At 38.4% G+C, this 17,050-nt stretch overlaps 49 non-coding genes across 49 annotated transcripts; all 49 read left to right on the top strand.

Moving 5' to 3' along the window:
• The first annotated feature begins 13 nt into the window (after positions 1–13).
• Positions 14–86, top strand: Trnav-uac (transfer RNA valine (anticodon UAC)). The gene has a single exon. It is a non-coding gene; the product is annotated as a tRNA-Val (tRNA).
• A 127-nt stretch (positions 87–213) lies between these two features.
• On the top strand, positions 214–286 carry Trnav-uac (transfer RNA valine (anticodon UAC)). The gene has a single exon. It is a non-coding gene; the product is annotated as a tRNA-Val (tRNA).
• Positions 287–411: 125 nt separating this feature from the next.
• Positions 412–484, top strand: Trnav-uac (transfer RNA valine (anticodon UAC)). Its single transcript has one exon. It is a non-coding gene; the product is annotated as a tRNA-Val (tRNA).
• Positions 485–805: 321 nt separating this feature from the next.
• Trnav-uac (transfer RNA valine (anticodon UAC)) lies at positions 806–878 on the top strand. Its single transcript has one exon. It is a non-coding gene; the product is annotated as a tRNA-Val (tRNA).
• Positions 879–1,601: 723 nt separating this feature from the next.
• Trnav-uac (transfer RNA valine (anticodon UAC)) lies at positions 1,602–1,674 on the top strand. The gene has a single exon. It is a non-coding gene; the product is annotated as a tRNA-Val (tRNA).
• A 128-nt stretch (positions 1,675–1,802) lies between these two features.
• Trnav-aac (transfer RNA valine (anticodon AAC)) lies at positions 1,803–1,875 on the top strand. The gene has a single exon. It is a non-coding gene; the product is annotated as a tRNA-Val (tRNA).
• A 324-nt stretch (positions 1,876–2,199) lies between these two features.
• Positions 2,200–2,272, top strand: Trnav-uac (transfer RNA valine (anticodon UAC)). Its single transcript has one exon. It is a non-coding gene; the product is annotated as a tRNA-Val (tRNA).
• Positions 2,273–2,400: 128 nt separating this feature from the next.
• Positions 2,401–2,473, top strand: Trnav-aac (transfer RNA valine (anticodon AAC)). The gene has a single exon. It is a non-coding gene; the product is annotated as a tRNA-Val (tRNA).
• Positions 2,474–2,599: 126 nt separating this feature from the next.
• On the top strand, positions 2,600–2,671 carry Trnav-cac (transfer RNA valine (anticodon CAC)). Its single transcript has one exon. It is a non-coding gene; the product is annotated as a tRNA-Val (tRNA).
• A 542-nt stretch (positions 2,672–3,213) lies between these two features.
• On the top strand, positions 3,214–3,285 carry Trnav-cac (transfer RNA valine (anticodon CAC)). The gene has a single exon. It is a non-coding gene; the product is annotated as a tRNA-Val (tRNA).
• Positions 3,286–3,411: 126 nt separating this feature from the next.
• On the top strand, positions 3,412–3,484 carry Trnav-uac (transfer RNA valine (anticodon UAC)). Its single transcript has one exon. It is a non-coding gene; the product is annotated as a tRNA-Val (tRNA).
• A 126-nt stretch (positions 3,485–3,610) lies between these two features.
• Trnav-uac (transfer RNA valine (anticodon UAC)) lies at positions 3,611–3,683 on the top strand. Its single transcript has one exon. It is a non-coding gene; the product is annotated as a tRNA-Val (tRNA).
• A 127-nt stretch (positions 3,684–3,810) lies between these two features.
• Positions 3,811–3,882, top strand: Trnav-uac (transfer RNA valine (anticodon UAC)). Its single transcript has one exon. It is a non-coding gene; the product is annotated as a tRNA-Val (tRNA).
• A 126-nt stretch (positions 3,883–4,008) lies between these two features.
• Trnav-uac (transfer RNA valine (anticodon UAC)) lies at positions 4,009–4,081 on the top strand. Its single transcript has one exon. It is a non-coding gene; the product is annotated as a tRNA-Val (tRNA).
• Positions 4,082–4,208: 127 nt separating this feature from the next.
• Positions 4,209–4,281, top strand: Trnav-aac (transfer RNA valine (anticodon AAC)). The gene has a single exon. It is a non-coding gene; the product is annotated as a tRNA-Val (tRNA).
• A 127-nt stretch (positions 4,282–4,408) lies between these two features.
• On the top strand, positions 4,409–4,481 carry Trnav-uac (transfer RNA valine (anticodon UAC)). Its single transcript has one exon. It is a non-coding gene; the product is annotated as a tRNA-Val (tRNA).
• A 324-nt stretch (positions 4,482–4,805) lies between these two features.
• Trnav-uac (transfer RNA valine (anticodon UAC)) lies at positions 4,806–4,878 on the top strand. Its single transcript has one exon. It is a non-coding gene; the product is annotated as a tRNA-Val (tRNA).
• A 128-nt stretch (positions 4,879–5,006) lies between these two features.
• On the top strand, positions 5,007–5,079 carry Trnav-cac (transfer RNA valine (anticodon CAC)). Its single transcript has one exon. It is a non-coding gene; the product is annotated as a tRNA-Val (tRNA).
• Positions 5,080–5,205: 126 nt separating this feature from the next.
• On the top strand, positions 5,206–5,278 carry Trnav-cac (transfer RNA valine (anticodon CAC)). The gene has a single exon. It is a non-coding gene; the product is annotated as a tRNA-Val (tRNA).
• A 125-nt stretch (positions 5,279–5,403) lies between these two features.
• Positions 5,404–5,476, top strand: Trnae-cuc (transfer RNA glutamic acid (anticodon CUC)). Its single transcript has one exon. It is a non-coding gene; the product is annotated as a tRNA-Glu (tRNA).
• Positions 5,477–5,800: 324 nt separating this feature from the next.
• Trnav-aac (transfer RNA valine (anticodon AAC)) lies at positions 5,801–5,873 on the top strand. Its single transcript has one exon. It is a non-coding gene; the product is annotated as a tRNA-Val (tRNA).
• Positions 5,874–5,999: 126 nt separating this feature from the next.
• On the top strand, positions 6,000–6,072 carry Trnav-uac (transfer RNA valine (anticodon UAC)). Its single transcript has one exon. It is a non-coding gene; the product is annotated as a tRNA-Val (tRNA).
• Positions 6,073–6,793: 721 nt separating this feature from the next.
• Positions 6,794–6,866, top strand: Trnav-aac (transfer RNA valine (anticodon AAC)). Its single transcript has one exon. It is a non-coding gene; the product is annotated as a tRNA-Val (tRNA).
• Positions 6,867–7,191: 325 nt separating this feature from the next.
• On the top strand, positions 7,192–7,263 carry Trnav-uac (transfer RNA valine (anticodon UAC)). The gene has a single exon. It is a non-coding gene; the product is annotated as a tRNA-Val (tRNA).
• Positions 7,264–7,786: 523 nt separating this feature from the next.
• On the top strand, positions 7,787–7,859 carry Trnav-uac (transfer RNA valine (anticodon UAC)). The gene has a single exon. It is a non-coding gene; the product is annotated as a tRNA-Val (tRNA).
• Positions 7,860–7,987: 128 nt separating this feature from the next.
• Positions 7,988–8,060, top strand: Trnav-cac (transfer RNA valine (anticodon CAC)). Its single transcript has one exon. It is a non-coding gene; the product is annotated as a tRNA-Val (tRNA).
• A 126-nt stretch (positions 8,061–8,186) lies between these two features.
• Trnae-cuc (transfer RNA glutamic acid (anticodon CUC)) lies at positions 8,187–8,259 on the top strand. Its single transcript has one exon. It is a non-coding gene; the product is annotated as a tRNA-Glu (tRNA).
• Positions 8,260–8,583: 324 nt separating this feature from the next.
• On the top strand, positions 8,584–8,656 carry Trnav-aac (transfer RNA valine (anticodon AAC)). The gene has a single exon. It is a non-coding gene; the product is annotated as a tRNA-Val (tRNA).
• A 126-nt stretch (positions 8,657–8,782) lies between these two features.
• Positions 8,783–8,855, top strand: Trnav-uac (transfer RNA valine (anticodon UAC)). Its single transcript has one exon. It is a non-coding gene; the product is annotated as a tRNA-Val (tRNA).
• Positions 8,856–9,576: 721 nt separating this feature from the next.
• Trnav-aac (transfer RNA valine (anticodon AAC)) lies at positions 9,577–9,649 on the top strand. Its single transcript has one exon. It is a non-coding gene; the product is annotated as a tRNA-Val (tRNA).
• Positions 9,650–10,962: 1,313 nt separating this feature from the next.
• Trnav-cac (transfer RNA valine (anticodon CAC)) lies at positions 10,963–11,034 on the top strand. The gene has a single exon. It is a non-coding gene; the product is annotated as a tRNA-Val (tRNA).
• Positions 11,035–11,160: 126 nt separating this feature from the next.
• On the top strand, positions 11,161–11,233 carry Trnav-aac (transfer RNA valine (anticodon AAC)). The gene has a single exon. It is a non-coding gene; the product is annotated as a tRNA-Val (tRNA).
• A 126-nt stretch (positions 11,234–11,359) lies between these two features.
• Trnav-uac (transfer RNA valine (anticodon UAC)) lies at positions 11,360–11,431 on the top strand. The gene has a single exon. It is a non-coding gene; the product is annotated as a tRNA-Val (tRNA).
• A 125-nt stretch (positions 11,432–11,556) lies between these two features.
• Positions 11,557–11,629, top strand: Trnav-aac (transfer RNA valine (anticodon AAC)). The gene has a single exon. It is a non-coding gene; the product is annotated as a tRNA-Val (tRNA).
• A 126-nt stretch (positions 11,630–11,755) lies between these two features.
• On the top strand, positions 11,756–11,828 carry Trnav-uac (transfer RNA valine (anticodon UAC)). Its single transcript has one exon. It is a non-coding gene; the product is annotated as a tRNA-Val (tRNA).
• Positions 11,829–11,957: 129 nt separating this feature from the next.
• Trnav-cac (transfer RNA valine (anticodon CAC)) lies at positions 11,958–12,030 on the top strand. Its single transcript has one exon. It is a non-coding gene; the product is annotated as a tRNA-Val (tRNA).
• Positions 12,031–12,156: 126 nt separating this feature from the next.
• Trnae-cuc (transfer RNA glutamic acid (anticodon CUC)) lies at positions 12,157–12,229 on the top strand. The gene has a single exon. It is a non-coding gene; the product is annotated as a tRNA-Glu (tRNA).
• A 324-nt stretch (positions 12,230–12,553) lies between these two features.
• Positions 12,554–12,626, top strand: Trnav-aac (transfer RNA valine (anticodon AAC)). Its single transcript has one exon. It is a non-coding gene; the product is annotated as a tRNA-Val (tRNA).
• A 126-nt stretch (positions 12,627–12,752) lies between these two features.
• On the top strand, positions 12,753–12,825 carry Trnav-uac (transfer RNA valine (anticodon UAC)). The gene has a single exon. It is a non-coding gene; the product is annotated as a tRNA-Val (tRNA).
• A 721-nt stretch (positions 12,826–13,546) lies between these two features.
• Trnav-aac (transfer RNA valine (anticodon AAC)) lies at positions 13,547–13,619 on the top strand. The gene has a single exon. It is a non-coding gene; the product is annotated as a tRNA-Val (tRNA).
• Positions 13,620–13,944: 325 nt separating this feature from the next.
• On the top strand, positions 13,945–14,016 carry Trnav-uac (transfer RNA valine (anticodon UAC)). Its single transcript has one exon. It is a non-coding gene; the product is annotated as a tRNA-Val (tRNA).
• Positions 14,017–14,932: 916 nt separating this feature from the next.
• Trnav-cac (transfer RNA valine (anticodon CAC)) lies at positions 14,933–15,004 on the top strand. The gene has a single exon. It is a non-coding gene; the product is annotated as a tRNA-Val (tRNA).
• Positions 15,005–15,130: 126 nt separating this feature from the next.
• Trnav-aac (transfer RNA valine (anticodon AAC)) lies at positions 15,131–15,203 on the top strand. The gene has a single exon. It is a non-coding gene; the product is annotated as a tRNA-Val (tRNA).
• Positions 15,204–15,329: 126 nt separating this feature from the next.
• On the top strand, positions 15,330–15,401 carry Trnav-uac (transfer RNA valine (anticodon UAC)). Its single transcript has one exon. It is a non-coding gene; the product is annotated as a tRNA-Val (tRNA).
• A 125-nt stretch (positions 15,402–15,526) lies between these two features.
• On the top strand, positions 15,527–15,599 carry Trnav-aac (transfer RNA valine (anticodon AAC)). Its single transcript has one exon. It is a non-coding gene; the product is annotated as a tRNA-Val (tRNA).
• Positions 15,600–15,925: 326 nt separating this feature from the next.
• On the top strand, positions 15,926–15,998 carry Trnav-uac (transfer RNA valine (anticodon UAC)). The gene has a single exon. It is a non-coding gene; the product is annotated as a tRNA-Val (tRNA).
• A 514-nt stretch (positions 15,999–16,512) lies between these two features.
• On the top strand, positions 16,513–16,585 carry Trnav-uac (transfer RNA valine (anticodon UAC)). The gene has a single exon. It is a non-coding gene; the product is annotated as a tRNA-Val (tRNA).
• A 125-nt stretch (positions 16,586–16,710) lies between these two features.
• On the top strand, positions 16,711–16,783 carry Trnav-uac (transfer RNA valine (anticodon UAC)). The gene has a single exon. It is a non-coding gene; the product is annotated as a tRNA-Val (tRNA).
• Positions 16,784–16,912: 129 nt separating this feature from the next.
• Positions 16,913–16,985, top strand: Trnav-uac (transfer RNA valine (anticodon UAC)). The gene has a single exon. It is a non-coding gene; the product is annotated as a tRNA-Val (tRNA).
• The last annotated feature ends 65 nt before the right edge of the window (positions 16,986–17,050 follow it).

The following is a 17,050-nucleotide window of genomic DNA, read 5'->3' on the forward strand; positions in this document are numbered from 1 at the left end:
ATACACTTGAACCGTTTCCGTAGTGTAGTGGTTATCACGTTCGCTTTACACGCGAAAGGTCCCCAGTTCGAGCCCGGGCGGAAACATGTTTTTTTTTATTAAAGTGATTTCTTGCTGTTTTTATATTAGTTGCAAACCACATCGTTCCTTTTTGCTTGATGGCCTATGTGTTTTCAATTGTACAGTGATCAATAGTTTAATGCCACTATAACCGTTTCCGTAGTGTAGTGGTTGTCACGTTCGCTTTACACGCGAAAGGTCCCCGGTTCGAGCCCGGGCGGAAACATGTTTTTCTTCATTCAAGTGTTTCCTGCTGTCTTAATATGATTTACAATCTAAAGAATTTGTTTTCGCTTGATGGCTTATTTGTTTCAACTATCCAAAGACCAATAGTTTAAGTACAAATGAACCGTTTCCGTAGTGCAGTGGTTGTCACGTTCGCCTTACACGCGAATAGTCCCCGGTTCGAGCCCGGGCGGAAACAAGTTTTTTTTTATTCAAGTGGTTTCTTGCCGTCTTTATATTAGTTACAAACTAAATTGTTTTCGCTTTATGGCTAATTTGTTTGAACCATCCAGTGACCAATAGTTTAACAACACGTGAACCGTTTCCGTAGTGTAGTGGTTATCACGTTTGCTGTACACGCGAAAGGTCGCCGGTTCGAGCCCGGGCCGAATAATGTTTTACTTCATTCAAGTGTTTTCCTGCTGTCTTAATATTATTTTCAATCTACAGAATTTCTTTTCCCTTGATGGCTTATTTGTTTCAATTATCCAATGACCAATAGTTTAAATATAAATGAACCGTTTCTGTAGTTTAGTGGTTATCACGATCGCTTTACACGCGAAAGGTCCCCGGTTCGATCCCGGGCGGAAACATGTTTTTCTTCATTCAAGTGTTTTTCTGCTGTATTAATATTATTTTCAATCTAAAGAATTTCTTTTCCCTTGATGGCTTATTTGTTTCAACTTATCCAATGACCAATAATTTAATGCCACTATAACCGTTTCCGTAGTGTAGTAGTTATCACGTTCGCCTAACACGCGAAAGGTCTCGATTCGAGCTCGAGCGGAATCATGTTTTTCTTCATTCAAGTGTTTTCCTGCTGTCTTAAAATTATTTACAACCTGAATTGTTTCTTTTCGCTTTATGGCTTATATGTTTTTAATTTGCAAAAACATAACTGTTATAAAGAATAATAACCGTTTCTGTAGTGTATTGGTTCTCACGATCGCTTTACACGCGAAAGGTCCCCGGTTCGAGCCCGGGCGGAAACACGTTTTGCTTCATTCAAATGTTTTACTGCTGTCTTAATATTATTTACTACCTGAATTGTTTCTTTTCGCATTATGGCTCATTTGTTTCAACTATCCAATCACGAATAGTTTAACAGCACATGTACCGTTTCCGTAGTGTGGTGGTTATCACGTTCGCCTCACACGCAAAAGGTCCCCGTTTGATCCCGGGCGGAAACATGGATGTTTTCATTTGAGTGGTTTCTCGATGTATTAATACTATTTCCCACTAAATTGTTCCTTTTTGCTTCATGGCCTAAGTGTTTTCAATTGTACAATAGTCAATAGTTTAACAATAGTATAACCGTTTCCGTAGTGTAGTGGTTATCACGTTCGCTTTACACGCGAAAGGTCCCCGCTTCGAGCCCGGGCGGAAACATGTTTTTTTTTTATTAAAGTGATTTCTTGCTGTTTTTATATTAGTTGCAAACCACATCGTTCCTTTTTGCTTTATGGCCTATGTGTTTTCAATTCTACAATGGTCAATAGTTTAATAATACTATAACCGTTTCCGCAGTGTAGTGGTTATCACGTTCGCCTAACACGCGAAAGGTCCCCGGTGCGAGCCCGGGCGGAAACATGTTTTTCTTCATTCAAGTGTTTCCTGCTGTCTTAATATTATTTACAATTTAAAGAATTTCTTTTCCCTTGATGGCTTATTTGTTTCAACTTATCCAATGATCAATAGTTTAAATACACTTGAACCGGTTCCGTAGTGTAGTGGTTATCACGTTCGCTCTACACGCGAAAGGTCCCCGGTTCGAGCCCGGCGGAAACATGTTTTTTTTCATTCAAGTGGTTTCTTGCTGTCTTTATATTAGTTACAAACCAAATTGTTCCTTTTCGCTTTATGGCCTATGTGTTTTCAATTGTACAATGATCAATAGTTTAAATCACATGAACCCTTCCCGTAGTGTAGTGGTTATCACGTTCGCTTTACACGCGAAAGGTCCCCGGTTCGAGCCCGGGCGGAAACATTTTTTTTTCATTTAAATGGTTTCTTGTCGTCTTTATATTAGTTACAAACTAAATTGTTTTCCTTTTCCCTTTATGGCCTATGTGTTTTCCATTGTACAATGATCAATAGTTTAACGCTACTATAACCGTTTCCCTAGTGTAGTGGTTATCACGTTCGCCTAACACGCGAAAGGTCCCCGGTTCGAACCCGGGCGGAAACATGTTTTTCTTCATTCAAATGTTTTCCTGCTGTCTTAATATTATTTACTACCTGAATTGTTTCTTTTCGCATTATGGCTCATTTGTTTCAACTATCCAATCACGAATAGTTTAACAGCACATGTAACGTTTCCGTAGTGTAGTGGTTATCACGTTTGCCTCACACGCAAAAGGTCCCCGTTTGATCCCGGGCGGAAACATGGATGTTTTCATTTGAGTGGTTTCTCGATGTATTAATACTATTTCCAACTAAATTGTTCCTTTTTGCTTCATGGCCTATGTGTTTTCAATTGTACAATGGTCAATAGTTTAACAATAGTATAACCGTTTCCGTAGTGTAGTGGTTATCACTAAATTGTTTTCGATTGATGGCTTATGTTTTTCAGCTATCCAATGACCAATAATTTAAACAGAAAAAACGTTTCGTAGTGTAATGCTTATTACGCTCGCCTAACGCGCGATAGGTCCCCGGTTCGAGCCTGGGTGGAAACATGTTTTTTTCATTCGAGTGGTTTTCTGATGTCTTAATTATATTATTGACCTTAAATATTCCTTTCCCGTTAGGGATTACTTGAGTTTAAGTTGAAACTCAACAACTGTTTATTATTTTACAAACCGTTTCCGTAGTGTAGAGTGGTTTCTCGATGTCTTAATACTATTTTCAGCTAAATTGTTCCTTTTTGATTCATGGCCTATGTGATTTCAATCGTACAATGTTCAATAGTTTAACAATAGTATAACCGTTTCCGTAGTGTAATGGTTATCATGTTCGCCTCACACGCGAAATGTCCCCGGTTCAAGCCCGGCGGAAACATAGATGTTTTCATTTGAGTGGTTTCTCGATGTCTTAATACTATTTCCAAATAAATTATTTCTTTTCGCTTCATGGCCTATGTGTTTTCAATGTTACAATGGTCAATAGTTTAATAATACTATAACCGTTTCCGTAGTGTAGTGGTTATCACGTTCGCTTTACACGCGTAAGGTCCCCGGTTCCAGCCCGGGCTGAAACATGTTTTTCTTCATTCAAGTGTTTTCTTGCTGTCTTAATATTATTTACTACCTGAATTTTTTCTTTTCGCATTATGGCTCATTTGTTTCAACTATCCAATCGCGAATAGTTTAACAACACATGAACGGTTTCCGTAGTGTAGTGGTTATCACGATCGCTTTACACGCGAAAGGTCCCCGGTTCGAGCCAGGGCGGAAACAGTTTTTTCTTCATTCAAGTATTTTCCTGCTGTCGTAATATTATTTACAATCTAATGAATCTGTTTTTGCTTGATGGCATATTTGTTTCAACTGTCCAATGACCAATAAGTTAAATATAAATGAACCGTTTCCGTAGTGTAGTGGTTATCACGTTCGCTTTACACGCGAAAGGTCCCCGGTTCGAGCCCGGGCGGATCATGTTTTTTTTCATTCAAGTGTTTTCATGCTGTCTTTATATCATTTACAACCTAAATTGTTCATTTTCGCTTTATGGCTTATATGTTTTTAATTTGCAAAAACATAAGTGTTTTAAAGAATAATAACCGTTTCCGTAGTGTAGTGGTTATCACGTTGGCTTTACACGCGAAAGGTCCCCGGTTCGAGCCCGGGCCGAAACATGTTTTATTTCATTCAAGTGTTTTCCTGCTGTCTTAATATTATTTTCAATCTAAAGAATTTCTTTTCCCTTGATGGCTTTTTTGTTTCAACTTATCCAATGACCAAAAGTTTAAATACACTTGAACCGTTTCCGTAGTGTAGTGGTTATCACGTTCGCCTAACACGCGAAAGGTCCCCGGTTCCAGCCCGGGCGGAAACATGTTTTTCCTCATTCATGTGTTTTCTTGCTTTCTTAATATTATTTTCAATCTAAAGCATTTCTTTTAGCGTTATGGCTTATTTGTCGGTAATTTACAAAACGCTAACTGCTGTTCAACATAAAAACCGTTTCCGTAGTGTAGTGGTTATAATGTTCGCTTTACACGCGAAAGGTCCACGGTTCGATCCCGTGCGGAAACTGGTTTTCTTCATTGAAGCGGTTTCTTGCTGACTTAATATCATTTACAACCTAAATTGTTTATTTTCACTCTATGGTTTAAATGTTTTTAACTTGCAAAAACAAAACTGTTTTTTAGCATAATAACATTTTCCGGAGTGTAGTAGTTATCTCGATCGCTTTACACGCGAAAGGTCCCCGGTTCGAGCCCGGGCGGAAACATGTTTTTCTTCATTCCAGTGTTTTCCTGCTGTCTTAATATTATTTACAATCTAAAGAATTTCTTTTCGCTTGATGGCTAATTTGTTTCAACAATCCAATGACCAATAGTTTAAATCACATGAACCCTTCCCGTAGTGTAGTGGTTATCACGTTCGCTTTACACGCGAAAGGTCCCCGGTTCGAGCCCGGGCGGAAACATTTTTTTTTCATTTAAATGGTTTCTTGTTGTCTTTATATTAGTTACAAACTAAATTGTTTTCCTTTTCCCTTTATGGCCTATGTGTTTTCCATTGTACAATGATCAATAGTTTAACGCTACTATAACCGTTTCCCTAGTGTAGTGGTTATCACGTTCGCCTCACACGCGAAAGGTCCCCGGTTCGAACCCGGGCGGAAACATGTTTTTCTTCATTCAAATGTTTTCCTGCTGTCTTAATATTATTTACTACCTGAATTGTTTCTTTTCGCATTATGGCTCATTTGTTTCAACTATCCAATCACGAATAGTTTAACAGCACATGAACCGTTTCCGCAGTGTAGTGGTTATCACGTTCGCCTCACACGCGAAAGTTCCCCGTTTCGAGCCCGGGTGGAAACATGTTTTTTTCATTCGAGTGGTTTTCTGCTGTCTTAATTATATTATTGACCTTAAATATTCCTTTCCCGTTAGGGATTACTTGAGTTTAAGTTGAAACTCACCAACTGTTTATTATTTTACAAACCGTTTCCGTAGAGTAGTGTTTATCACATTCGCCTCTCACGCAAAAGGTCCCCGGTTCGATCCCGGGCGGAAACATAAATGTTTTTATTTGATTGGTTTCTCGATGTCTTAATACTATTTTCAGCTAAATTGTTCCTTTTTGATTCATGGCCTATGTGTTTTCAATCGTACAATGGTCAATAGTTTAACAATAGTATAACCGTTTCCGTAGTGTAATGGTTATTATGTTCGCCTCACTCGCGAAATGTCCCCGGTTCAAGCCCGGCGGAAACATGGATGTTTTCATTTGAGTGGTTTCTCGATGTCTTAATACTATTTCCAAATAAATTATTTCTTTTCGCTTCATGGCCTATGTGTTTTCAATGGTACAATGGTCAATAGTTTAATAATACTATAACCGTTTCCGTAGTGTAGTGGTTATCACGTTCGCCTAACACGCGATAGGTCCCCGATTCGACCCCGGGCGGAAACATTTTTTTCTTCATTCAAGTGTTTTCCTGCTGTCGTAATATTATTTACAAACTAATGAATCTGTTTTTGCTTGATGGCTTATTTGTTTCAACTATCCAATGACCAAAAGTTTAACAATACATCAACCGTTTCCGTAGTGTAGTGGTTATCACGATCGCTTTACACGCGAAAGGTCCCCGGTTCCACCCCGGGCGGAAACATTTTTTCTTCATTCAAGTGTTTTCCTGCTGTCGTAATATTATTTACAATCTAATGAATCTGTTTTTGCTTGATGGCTTATTTGTTTCAACTATCCAATGACCAAAAGTATAACAATACATCAACCGTTTCCGTAGTGTAGTGGTTATCACGATCGCTTTACACGCGAAAGGTCCCCGGTTCGAGCCAGGGCGGAATCATGTTTTTCTTCATTCGAGTGTTTTCCTGCTGTCTTAATATGATTTGCAATCTAAAGAATTACTTTTCGCTTGATGGCTTATTTGTTTCAACTATCCAATGACCAATAGTTTAAATACAAATGGACCGTTTCCGTAGTGTAATGCTTATTACGCTCGCCTAACACGCGATAGGTCCCCGGTTCGAGCCTGGGTGGAAACATGTTTTCTTCATTCGAGTGGTTTTCTGCTGTCTTAATTATATTATTGACCTTAAATATTACTTTCCCGTTAAGGATTACTTCAGTATAAGTTGAAACTCACCAACTGTTTATTATTTTACAAACCGTTTCCGTAGTGTAGTGTTTATCACAATCGCCTCTCACGCAAATGGTCCCCGGTTCGATCCCGGGCGGAAACATGGATGTTTTTATTTGAGTGGTTTCTCGTTGTCTTAATACTATTTCCAGCTAAATTGTTCCTTTTTGATTCATGGCCTATGTGTTTTCAATTGTACAATGGTCAATAGTTTAACAATAGTATAACCGTTTCCGTAGTGTAGTGGTTATCACGTTCGCCTAACACGCGAAAGGTCCCCGGTTCGAGCCCGGGCGGAAACATGTTTTTCTTCATTCAAGTGGTTTCCTGCTGTCTTAATATTATTTACAATCTAAAGAATCTGTTTTTGCTCGATGTCTTATTTGTTTGAACTATCCAATGACCAATAGATTACCAACACATGAACGGTTTGCGTAGTGTAGTGGTTATCACGATCGCTTTACACGCGAAAGGTCCCCGGTTCGAGCCCGGTGGGACCATGTTTTTTTTCATTCAAGTGGTTTCCTGCTGTCGTAATATTATTTTCAATCTACAGAATTTATTTTCCCTTGATGGCTTATTTGTTTCAACTATCCAATGACCAATAGTTTAAATATAAATGAACCGTTTCCGTAGTGTAGTGGTTATCACGTTCGCTTTACACGCGAAAGGTCCCCGGTTCGAGCCCGGGCGGATCATGTTTTTTTTTATTCAAGTGTTTTCATGCTGTCTTTATATCATTTACAACCTAAATTGTTTATTTTCGCTTTATGGCTGATACGTTTTTAATTTGCAAAAACATAACTATTTTATAGAATAATAACCGTTTCTGTAGTTTAGTGGTTATCACGATCGCTTTACCCGCGAAAGGTCCCCGATTCGAGCTCGAACGGAATCATGTTTTTCTTCATTCAAGTGTTTTCCTGCTGTCTTAATATTATCTTCAATCTAAAGTGTTTATTTTCGCTATATGGCTTATATGTTTTTAATTTGCAAAAACATAACTCTTTCAAAGAATAATAACCGTTTCTGTAGTGTAGTGGTTCTCACGATCGCTTTACACGCGAAAGTCCCCGGTTCGAGCTCGAGCGGAATCATATTTTTCTTCATTCAAGTGTTTTCCTGCTGTCTTAATATTATTTACAATCTAAAGAATTTCTTTTCGCTTGATGGCTAATTTGTTTCAACAATCCAATGACCAATAGTTTAAATCACATGAACCCTTCCCGTAGTGTAGTGGTTATCACGTTCGCTTTACACGCGAAAGGTCCCCGGTTCGAGCCCGGGCGGAAACATTTTTTTTTCATTTAAATGGTTTCTTGTTGTCTTTATATTAGTTACAAACTAAATTGTTTTCCTTTTCCCTTTATGGCCTATGTGTTTTCCATTGTACAATGATCAATAGTTTAACGCTACTATAACCGTTTCCCTAGTGTAGTGGTTATCACGTTCGCCTCACACGCGAAAGGTCCCCGGTTCGAACCCGGGCGGAAACATGTTTTTCTTCATTCAAATGTTTTCCTGCTGTCTTAATATTATTTACTACCTGAATTGTTTCTTTTCGCATTATGGCTCATTTGTTTCAACTATCCAATCACGAATAGTTTAACAGCACATGAACCGTTTCCGCAGTGTAGTGGTTATCAAATTCGCCTCTCACGCAAAAGGTCCCCGGTTCGATCCCGGGCGGAAACATAAATGTTTTTATTTGATTGGTTTCTCGATGTCTTAATACTATTTTCAGCTAAATTGTTCCTTTTTGATTCATGGCCTATGTGTTTTCAATCGTACAATGGTCAATAGTTTAACAATAGTATAACCGTTTCCGTAGTGTAATGGTTATTATGTTCGCCTCACTCGCGAAATGTCCCCGGTTCAAGCCCGGCGGAAACATGGATGTTTTCATTTGAGTGGTTTCTCGATGTCTTAATACTATTTCCCAATAAATTATTTCTTTTCGCTTCATGGCCTATGTGTTTTCAATGGTACAATGGTCAATAGTTTAATAATACTATAACCGTTTCCGTAGTGTAGTGGTTATCACGTTCGCCTAACACGCGAAAGGTTCCCGATTCGACCCCGGGCGGAAACATTTTTTTCTTCATTCAAGTGTTTTCCTGCTGTCGTAATATTATTTACAAACTAATAAATCTGTTTTTGCTTGATGGCTTATTTGTTTCAACTATCCAATGACCAAAAGTTTAACAATACATCAACCGTTTCCGTAGTGTAGTGGTTATCACGATCGCTTTACACGCGAAAGGTCCCCGGTTCGACCCCGGGCGGAAACATTTTTTCTTCATTCAAGTGTTTTCCTGCTGTCGTAATATTATTTACAATCTAATGAATCTGTTTTTGCTTGATGGCTTATTTGTTTCAACTATCCAATGACCAAAAGTATAACAATACATCAACCGTTTCCGTAGTGTAGTGGTTATCACGATCGCTTTACACGCGAAAGGTCCCCGGTTCGAGCCAGGGCGGAATCATGTTTTTCTTCATTCAAGTGTTTTCCTGCTGTCTTAATATGATTTGCAATCTAAAGAATTTCTTTTCGCTTGATGGCTTATTTGTTTCAACTATCCAATGACCAATAGTTTAAATACAAATGGACCGTTTCCGTAGTGTAATGCTTATTACGCTCGCCTAACACGCGATAGGTCCCCGGTTCGAGCCTGGGTGGAAACATGTTTTCTTCATTCGAGTGGTTTTCTGCTGTCTTAATTATATTATTGACCTTAAATATTACTTTCCCGTTAAGGATTACTTCAGTATAAGTTGAAACTCACCAACTGTTTATTATTTTACAAACCGTTTCCGTAGTGTAGTGTTTATCACAATCGCTTCTCACGCAAATGGTCCCCGGTTCGATCCCGGGCGGAAACATGGATGTTTTTATTTGAGTGGTTTCTCGTTGTCTTAATACTATTTCCAGCTAAATTGTTCCTTTTTGATTCATGGCCTATGTGTTTTCAATTGTACAATGGTCAATAGTTTAACAATGGTATAACCGTTTCCGTAGTGTAGTGGTTATCACGTTCGCCTAACACGCGAAAGGTCCCCGGTTCGAGCCCAGGCGGAAACATGTTTTTCTTCATTCAAGTGGTTTCCTGCTGTCTTAATATTATTTACAATCTAAAGAATCTGTTTTTGCTCGATGTCTTATTTGTTTGAACTATCCAATGACCAATAGATTACCAACACATGAACGGTTTGCGTAGTGTAGTGGTTATCACGATCGCTTTACACGCGAAAGGTCCCCGGTTCGAGCCCGGTGGGACCATGTTTTTTTTCATTCAAGTGGTTTCCTGCTGTCGTAATATTATTTTCAATCTACAGAATTTATTTTCCCTTGATGGCTTATTTGTTTCAACTATGCAATGACCAATAGTTTAAATATAAATGAACCGTTTCCGTAGTGTAGTGGTTATCACGTTAGCTTTACACGCGAAAGGTCCCCGGTTCGAGCCCGGGCGGATCATGTTTTTTTTTATTCAAGTGTTTTCATGCTGTCTTTATATCATTTACAACCTAAATTGTTTATTTTCGCTTTATGGCTGATACGTTTTTAATTTGCAAAAACATAACTATTTTATAGAATAATAACCGTTTCTGTAGTTTAGTGGTTATCACGATCGCTTTACCCGCGAAAGGTCCCCGATTCGAGCTCGAACGGAATCATGTTTTTCTTCATTCAAGTGTTTTCCTGCTGTCTTAATATTATCTTCAATCTAAAGTGTTTATTTTCGCTATATGGCTTATATGTTTTTAATTTGCAAAAACATAACTCTTTCAAAGAATAATAACCGTTTCTGTAGTGTAGTGGTTCTCACGATCGCTTTACACGCGAAAGTCCCCGGTTCGAGCTCGAGCGGAATCATATTTTTCTTCATTCAAGTGTTTTCCTGCTGTCTTAATATCATTTACAATCTAAAGAATTTCCTTCGCTTGATGGCTTATTTGTTTCAACTTTCCAATGACCAATAGTTTAAATACACTTGAACCATTTCCGTAGTGTAGTGGTTATAACGTTCGCTTTACACGCGAAAGGTCCCCGTTTCGAGCCCGGGCGGAAACATGTTTTTTTTCATTCAAGTGGTTTCTTGCTGTCTTTATATTAGTTACAAACTAAATTGTTTTCCATTTATGGTTTATTTTTTTCAGCTATCCAATGACCAATTGTTTAATAACATAAAAAACGTTTCGTAGTGTAATGCTTGACACGTTCGCCTAACACGCGAAAGGTCCCCGGTTCGAGCCCGGGTGGAAAAATGTTTTTTTCATTCGAGTGGTTTTCTGCTGTCTTAATTATATGAATGACATTAAATATCAATTTTAGCGTTAGGGATAAGTTGAGTGTAAATTGTAACACACCAACTGTTTAATATTTAATCAACCGTTTCCGTTGTGTAGTGGTTATCACGTTCGCCTCACACGCGAAAGGTCCCCGGTTCAAGCCCGGCGGAAACATGGATGTTTTCATTTGAGTGGTTTCTCGATGTCTTAAAACTATTTCCAAATAAATTATTTCTTTTCGCTTCATGGCCTATGTGTTTTCAATTCTACAATGGTCAATAGTTTAAAAATAATATAACCGTTTCCGTATTGTAGTGATTATCACGTTCGCCTAACACGCGAAAGGTCCCCGGTTCGAGCCCGGGCGGAAACATGTTTTTCTTCATTCAAGTGTTTCTTGCTGTCTTAATATTATTTACAATCTAAAGAATTTCTTTTCCCTTGATGGCTTATTTGTTTCAACTTATCCAATGATCAATAGTTTAAATACACTTGAACCGTTTCCGTAGTGTAGTGGTTATCACGTTCGCTCTACACGCGAAAGGTCCCCGGTTCGAGCCCGGCGGAAACATTTTTTTTACATTCAAGTGTTTGCCTGCTGTCTTTATATCATTTGCAACCTAAATTGTTTCGTTTCGCATTATGGCTCATTTGTTTCAACTATCCAATGACCAATAGTTTAACAACACATGAACGGTTTCCGTAGTGTAGTGGTTAAAACGTTCGCCTAACACGCGAAAGGTCCCCGGTTCGAGCCCGGGCGGAAACGTATTTTTCATCATTCAAGTGTTTCCTGCTGTCTTAATATTATTTACAATCTAAAGAATCTGTTTTCCCTTGATGGCTTATTTGTTTCAACTTATGCAATGACCAATAGTTTAAATAAACTTGAACCGTTTCCGTAGTGTAGTGGTTATCACTTTCGCTTTACACGCGAAAGGTCCCCGGTTCGAGCCCGGGCGGAAACATGTTTTTTTTCATTTAAATGGTTTCTTGTTGTCTTTATATTAGTTACAAACTAAATTGTTTTCCTTTTCCTTTTATGGCCTATGTGTTTTCCATTGTACAATGATCAATAGTTTAACGCTACTATAACCGTTTCCCTAGTGTAGTGGTTATCACGTTCGCCTCACACGCGAAAGGTCCCCGGTTCGAACCCGGGCGGAAACATGTTTTTCTTCATTCAAATGTTTTCCTGCTGTCTTAATATTATTTACTACCTGAATTGTTTCTTTTCGCATTATGGCTCATTTGTTTCAACTATCCAATCACGAATAGTTTAACAGCACATGAACCGTTTCCGCAGTGTAGTGGTTATCACATTCGCCTCTCACGCAAAAGGTCCCCGGTTCGATCCCGGGCGGAAACATAAATGTTTTTATTTGATTGGTTTCTCGATGTCTTAATACTATTTTCAGCTAAATTGTTCCTTTTTGATTCATGGCCTATGTGTTTTCAATCGTACAATGGTCAATAGTTTAACAATAGTATAACCGTTTCCGTAGTGTAATGGTTATTATGTTCGCCTCACTCGCGAAATGTCCCCGGTTCAAGCCCGGCGGAAACATGGATGTTTTCATTTGAGTGGTTTCTCGATGTCTTAATACTATTTCCAAATAAATTATTTCTTTTCGCTTCATGGCCTATGTGTTTTCAATGGTACAATGGTCAATAGTTTAATAATACTATAACCGTTTCCGTAGTGTAGTGGTTATCACGTTCGCCTAACACGCGAAAGGTTCCCGATTCGACCCCGGGCGGAAACATTTTTTTCTTCATTCAAGTGTTTTCCTGCTGTCGTAATATTATTTACAAACTAATGAATCTGTTTTTGCTTGATGGCTTATTTGTTTCAACTATCCAATGACCAAAAGTTTAACAATACATCAACCGTTTCCGTAGTGTAGTGGTTATCACGATCGCTTTACACGCGAAAGGTCCCCGGTTCGACCCCGGGCGGAAACATTTTTTCTTCATTCAAGTGTTTTCCTGCTGTCGTAATATTATTTACAATCTAATGAATCTGTTTTTGCTTGATGGCTTATTTGTTTCAACTATCCAATGACCAAAAGTATAACAATACATCAACCGTTTCCGTAGTGTAGTGGTTATCACGATCGCTTTACACGCGAAAGGTCCCCGGTTCGAGCCAGGGCGGAATCATGTTTTTCTTCATTCGAGTGTTTTCCTGCTGTCTTAATATGATTTGCAATCTAAAGAATTTCTTTTCGCTTGATGGCTTATTTGTTTCAACTATCCAATGACCAATAGTTTAAATACAAATGGACCGTTTCCGTAGTGTAATGCTTATTACGCTCGCCTAACACGCGATAGGTCCCCGGTTCGAGCCTGGGTGGAAACATGTTTTCTTCATTCGAGTGGTTTTCTGCTGTCTTAATTATATTATTGACCTTAAATATTACTTTCCCGTTAAGGATTACTTCAGTATAAGTTGAAACTCACCAACTGTTTATTATTTTACAAACCGTTTCCGTAGTGTAGTGTTTATCACAATCGCCTCTCACGCAAATGGTCCCCGGTTCGATCCCGGGCGGAAACATGGATGTTTTTATTTGAGTGGTTTCTCGTTGTCTTAATACTATTTCCAGCTAAATTGTTCCTTTTTGATTCATGGCCTATGTGTTTTCAATTGTACAATGGTCAATAGTTTAACAATAGTATAACCGTTTCCGTAGTGTAGTGGTTATCACGTTCGCCTAACACGCGAAAGGTCCCCGGTTCGAGCCCGGGCGGAAACATGTTTTTCTTCATTCAAGTGGTTTCCTGCTGTCTTAATATTATTTACAATCTAAAGAATCTGTTTTTGCTCGATGTCTTATTTGTTTGAACTATCCAATGACCAATAGATTACCAACACATGAACGGTTTGCGTAGTGTAGTGGTTATCACGATCGCTTTACACGCGAAAGGTCCCCGGTTCGAGCCCGGTGGGACCATGTTTTTTTTCATTCAAGTGGTTTCCTGCTATCGTAATATTATTTTCAATCTACAGAATTTATTTTCCCTTGATGGCTTATTTGTTTCAACTATGCAATGACCAATAGTTTAAATATAAATAAACCGTTTCCGTAGTGTAGTGGTTATCACGTTCGCTTTACACGCGAAAGGTCCCCGGTTCGAGCCCGGGCGGATCATGTTTTTTTTTATTCAAGTGTTTTCATGCTGTCTTTATATCATTTACAACCTAAATTGTTTATTTTCGCTTTATGGCTGATACGTTTTTAATTTGCAAAAACATAACTATTTTATAGAATAATAACCGTTTCTGTAGTTTAGTGGTTATCACGATCGCTTTACCCGCGAAAGGTCCCCGATTCGAGCTCGAACGGAATCATGTTTTTCTTCATTCAAGTGTTTTCCTGCTGTCTTAATATTATCTTCAATCTAAAGTGTTTATTTTCGCTATATGGCTTATATGTTTTTAATTTGCAAAAACATAACTCTTTCAAAGAATAATAACCGTTTCTGTAGTGTAGTGGTTCTCACGATCGCTTTACACGCGAAAGTCCCCGGTTCGAGCTCGAGCGGAATCATATTTTTCTTCATTCAAGTGTTTTCCTGCTGTCTTAATATCATTTACAATCTAAAGAATTTCCTTCGCTTGATGGCTTATTTGTTTCAACTTTCCAATGACCAATAGTTTAAATACACTTGAACCATTTCCGTAGTGTAGTGGTTATAACGTTCGCTTTACACGCGAAAGGTCCCCGTTTCGAGCCCGGGCGGAAACATGTTTTTTTTCATTCAAGTGGTTTCTTGCTGTCTTTATATTAGTTACAAACTAAATTGTTTTCCATTTATGGTTTATTTTTTTCAGCTATCCAATGACCAATTGTTTAATAACATAAAAAACGTTTCGTAGTGTAATGCTTGACACGTTCGCCTAACACGCGAAAGGTCCCCGGTTCGAGCCCGGGTGGAAAAATGTTTTTTTCATTCGAGTGGTTTTCTGCTGTCTTAATTATATGAATGACATTAAATATCAATTTTAGCGTTAGGGATAAGTTGAGTGTAAATTGTAACACACCAACTGTTTAATATTTAATCAACCGTTTCCGTTGTGTAGTGGTTATCACGTTCGCCTCACACGCGAAAGGTCCCCGGTTCAAGCCCGGCGGAAACATGGATGTTTTCATTTGAGTGGTTTCTCGATGTCTTAAAACTATTTCCAAATAAATTATTTCTTTTCGCTTCATGGCCTATGTGTTTTCAATTCTACAATGGTCAATAGTTTAAAAATAATATAACCGTTTCCGTATTGTAGTGGTTATCACGTTCGCCTAACACGCGAAAGGTCCCCGGTTCGAGCCCGGGCGGAAACATGTTTTTCTTCATTCAAGTGTTTCTTGCTGTCTTAATATTATTTACAATCTAAAGAATTTCTTTTCCCTTGATGGCTTATTTGTTTCAACTTATCCAATGATCAATAGTTTAAATACACTTGAACCGTTTCCGTAGTGTAGTGGTTATCACGTTCGCTCTACACGCGAAAGGTCCGCGGTTCGAGCCCGGCGGAAACATTTTTTTTTCATTCAAGTGTTTGCCTGCTGTCTTTATATCATTTGCAACCTAAATTGTTTCGTTTCGCATTATGGCTCATTTGTTTCAACTATCCAATGACCAATAGTTTAACAACACATGAACGGTTTCCGTAGTGTAGTGGTTAAAACGTTCGCCTAACACTCGAAAGGTCCCCGGTTCGAGCCCGGGCGGAAACGTATTTTTCATCATTCAAGTGTTTCCTGCTGTCTCAATATTATTTACAATCTAAAGAATCTGTTTTCCCTTGATGGCTTATTTGTTTCAACTTATCCAATGACCAATAGTTTAAATACACTTGAACCGTTTCCGTAGTGTAGTGGTTATCACGATCGCTTTACACGCGAAAGGTCCCCGGTTCGAGCCCGGGCCGAATAAGGTTTTACTTCATTCAAGTGTTTTCCTGCTGTTTTAATATTATTTTCAATCTAAAGAATTTATTTTCCCTTGATGGCTTATTTGTTTCAAATTATCCAATGACCAATAGTTTAAATACACTTGAACCGTTTCCGTAGTGCAGTGGTTGTCACGTTCGCTTTACACGCGAAATGTCCCCGGTTCGAGCCCGGGCGGAAACATGTTTTTTTTTTATTCAAGTGGTTTCTTGCTGTCTTTATATTAGTTACAAACTAAATTGTTTTCGCTTTATGGCTTATTTTTTTCAGCTATCAAATGACCAATAGCTTAATAACAGAAAAAACATTTCGTAGTGTAGTGCTTATCACGTTCGCCTAACACGCGAAAGGTCCTCGGTTCGAGCCCGGGTGGAAACACGTTTTTTTTAATCAAGTGGTTTCTTGCTGTCTTTATATTAGTTACAAACTAATATGTTTTCGCATTATGGCTCATTTGTTTCAACTATCCAATCACGAATAGTTTAACAGCACATGAACCGTTTCTGTAGTGTAGTGGTTATCACGTTCGCCTAACACGCAAAAGGTCCCCGTTTGATCCCGGGCGGAAACATGGATGTTTTCATTTGAGTGGTTTCTAGATGTCTTAATACTATTTTCAACTAAATTGTTCCTTTTTGCTTCATGGCCTATGCGTTTTCAATTGTAAAATGGTCAATAGTTTAACAATAGTATAACCGTTTCCGTAGTGTAGTGGTTATCACGATCGCTTTACACGCAAAAGGTCCCCGGTTCGAGCCAGGGCGGAAACATTTTTTTCTTCATTCAAGTGTTTCCTGCTGTCTTAATATTATTTACAATCTAAAGAATCTGTTTTTGCTTGATGGCTTATTTGTATCAACTATCCAATGACCAATAGTTTAACAACACATCAACCGTTTCCGTAGTGTAGTGGTTATCACGATCGCTTTACACGCGAAAGGTCCCCGGTTCGAGCCAGGGTGGAAACATGTTTTTCTTCATTCATGTGTTTTCCTGCTGTCTTAATATTATTTTCAATCTAAAGAATTTATTTTCCCTTGATGGGTTTTTTTTGTTTCAACTTATCCAATGACCAATAGTTTAAATACACTTGATCCGTTTCCGTAGTATAGTGGTTATCACGTTCGCTTTACACGCGAAAGGTCCCCAGTTCGAGCCCGGGCGGATACATGTTTTTTTCATTCGAGTGGTTTTCTGCTGTCTTAATTATATGAATGATATTAAATATCAATTTT

The sequence above is a fragment of the Ascidiella aspersa genome, chromosome 3, assembly GCF_963924565.1.
Source record: "Ascidiella aspersa chromosome 3, kaAscAspe10.2, whole genome shotgun sequence".
Taxonomy (NCBI): Eukaryota; Metazoa; Chordata; class Ascidiacea; order Phlebobranchia; family Ascidiidae; genus Ascidiella; species Ascidiella aspersa.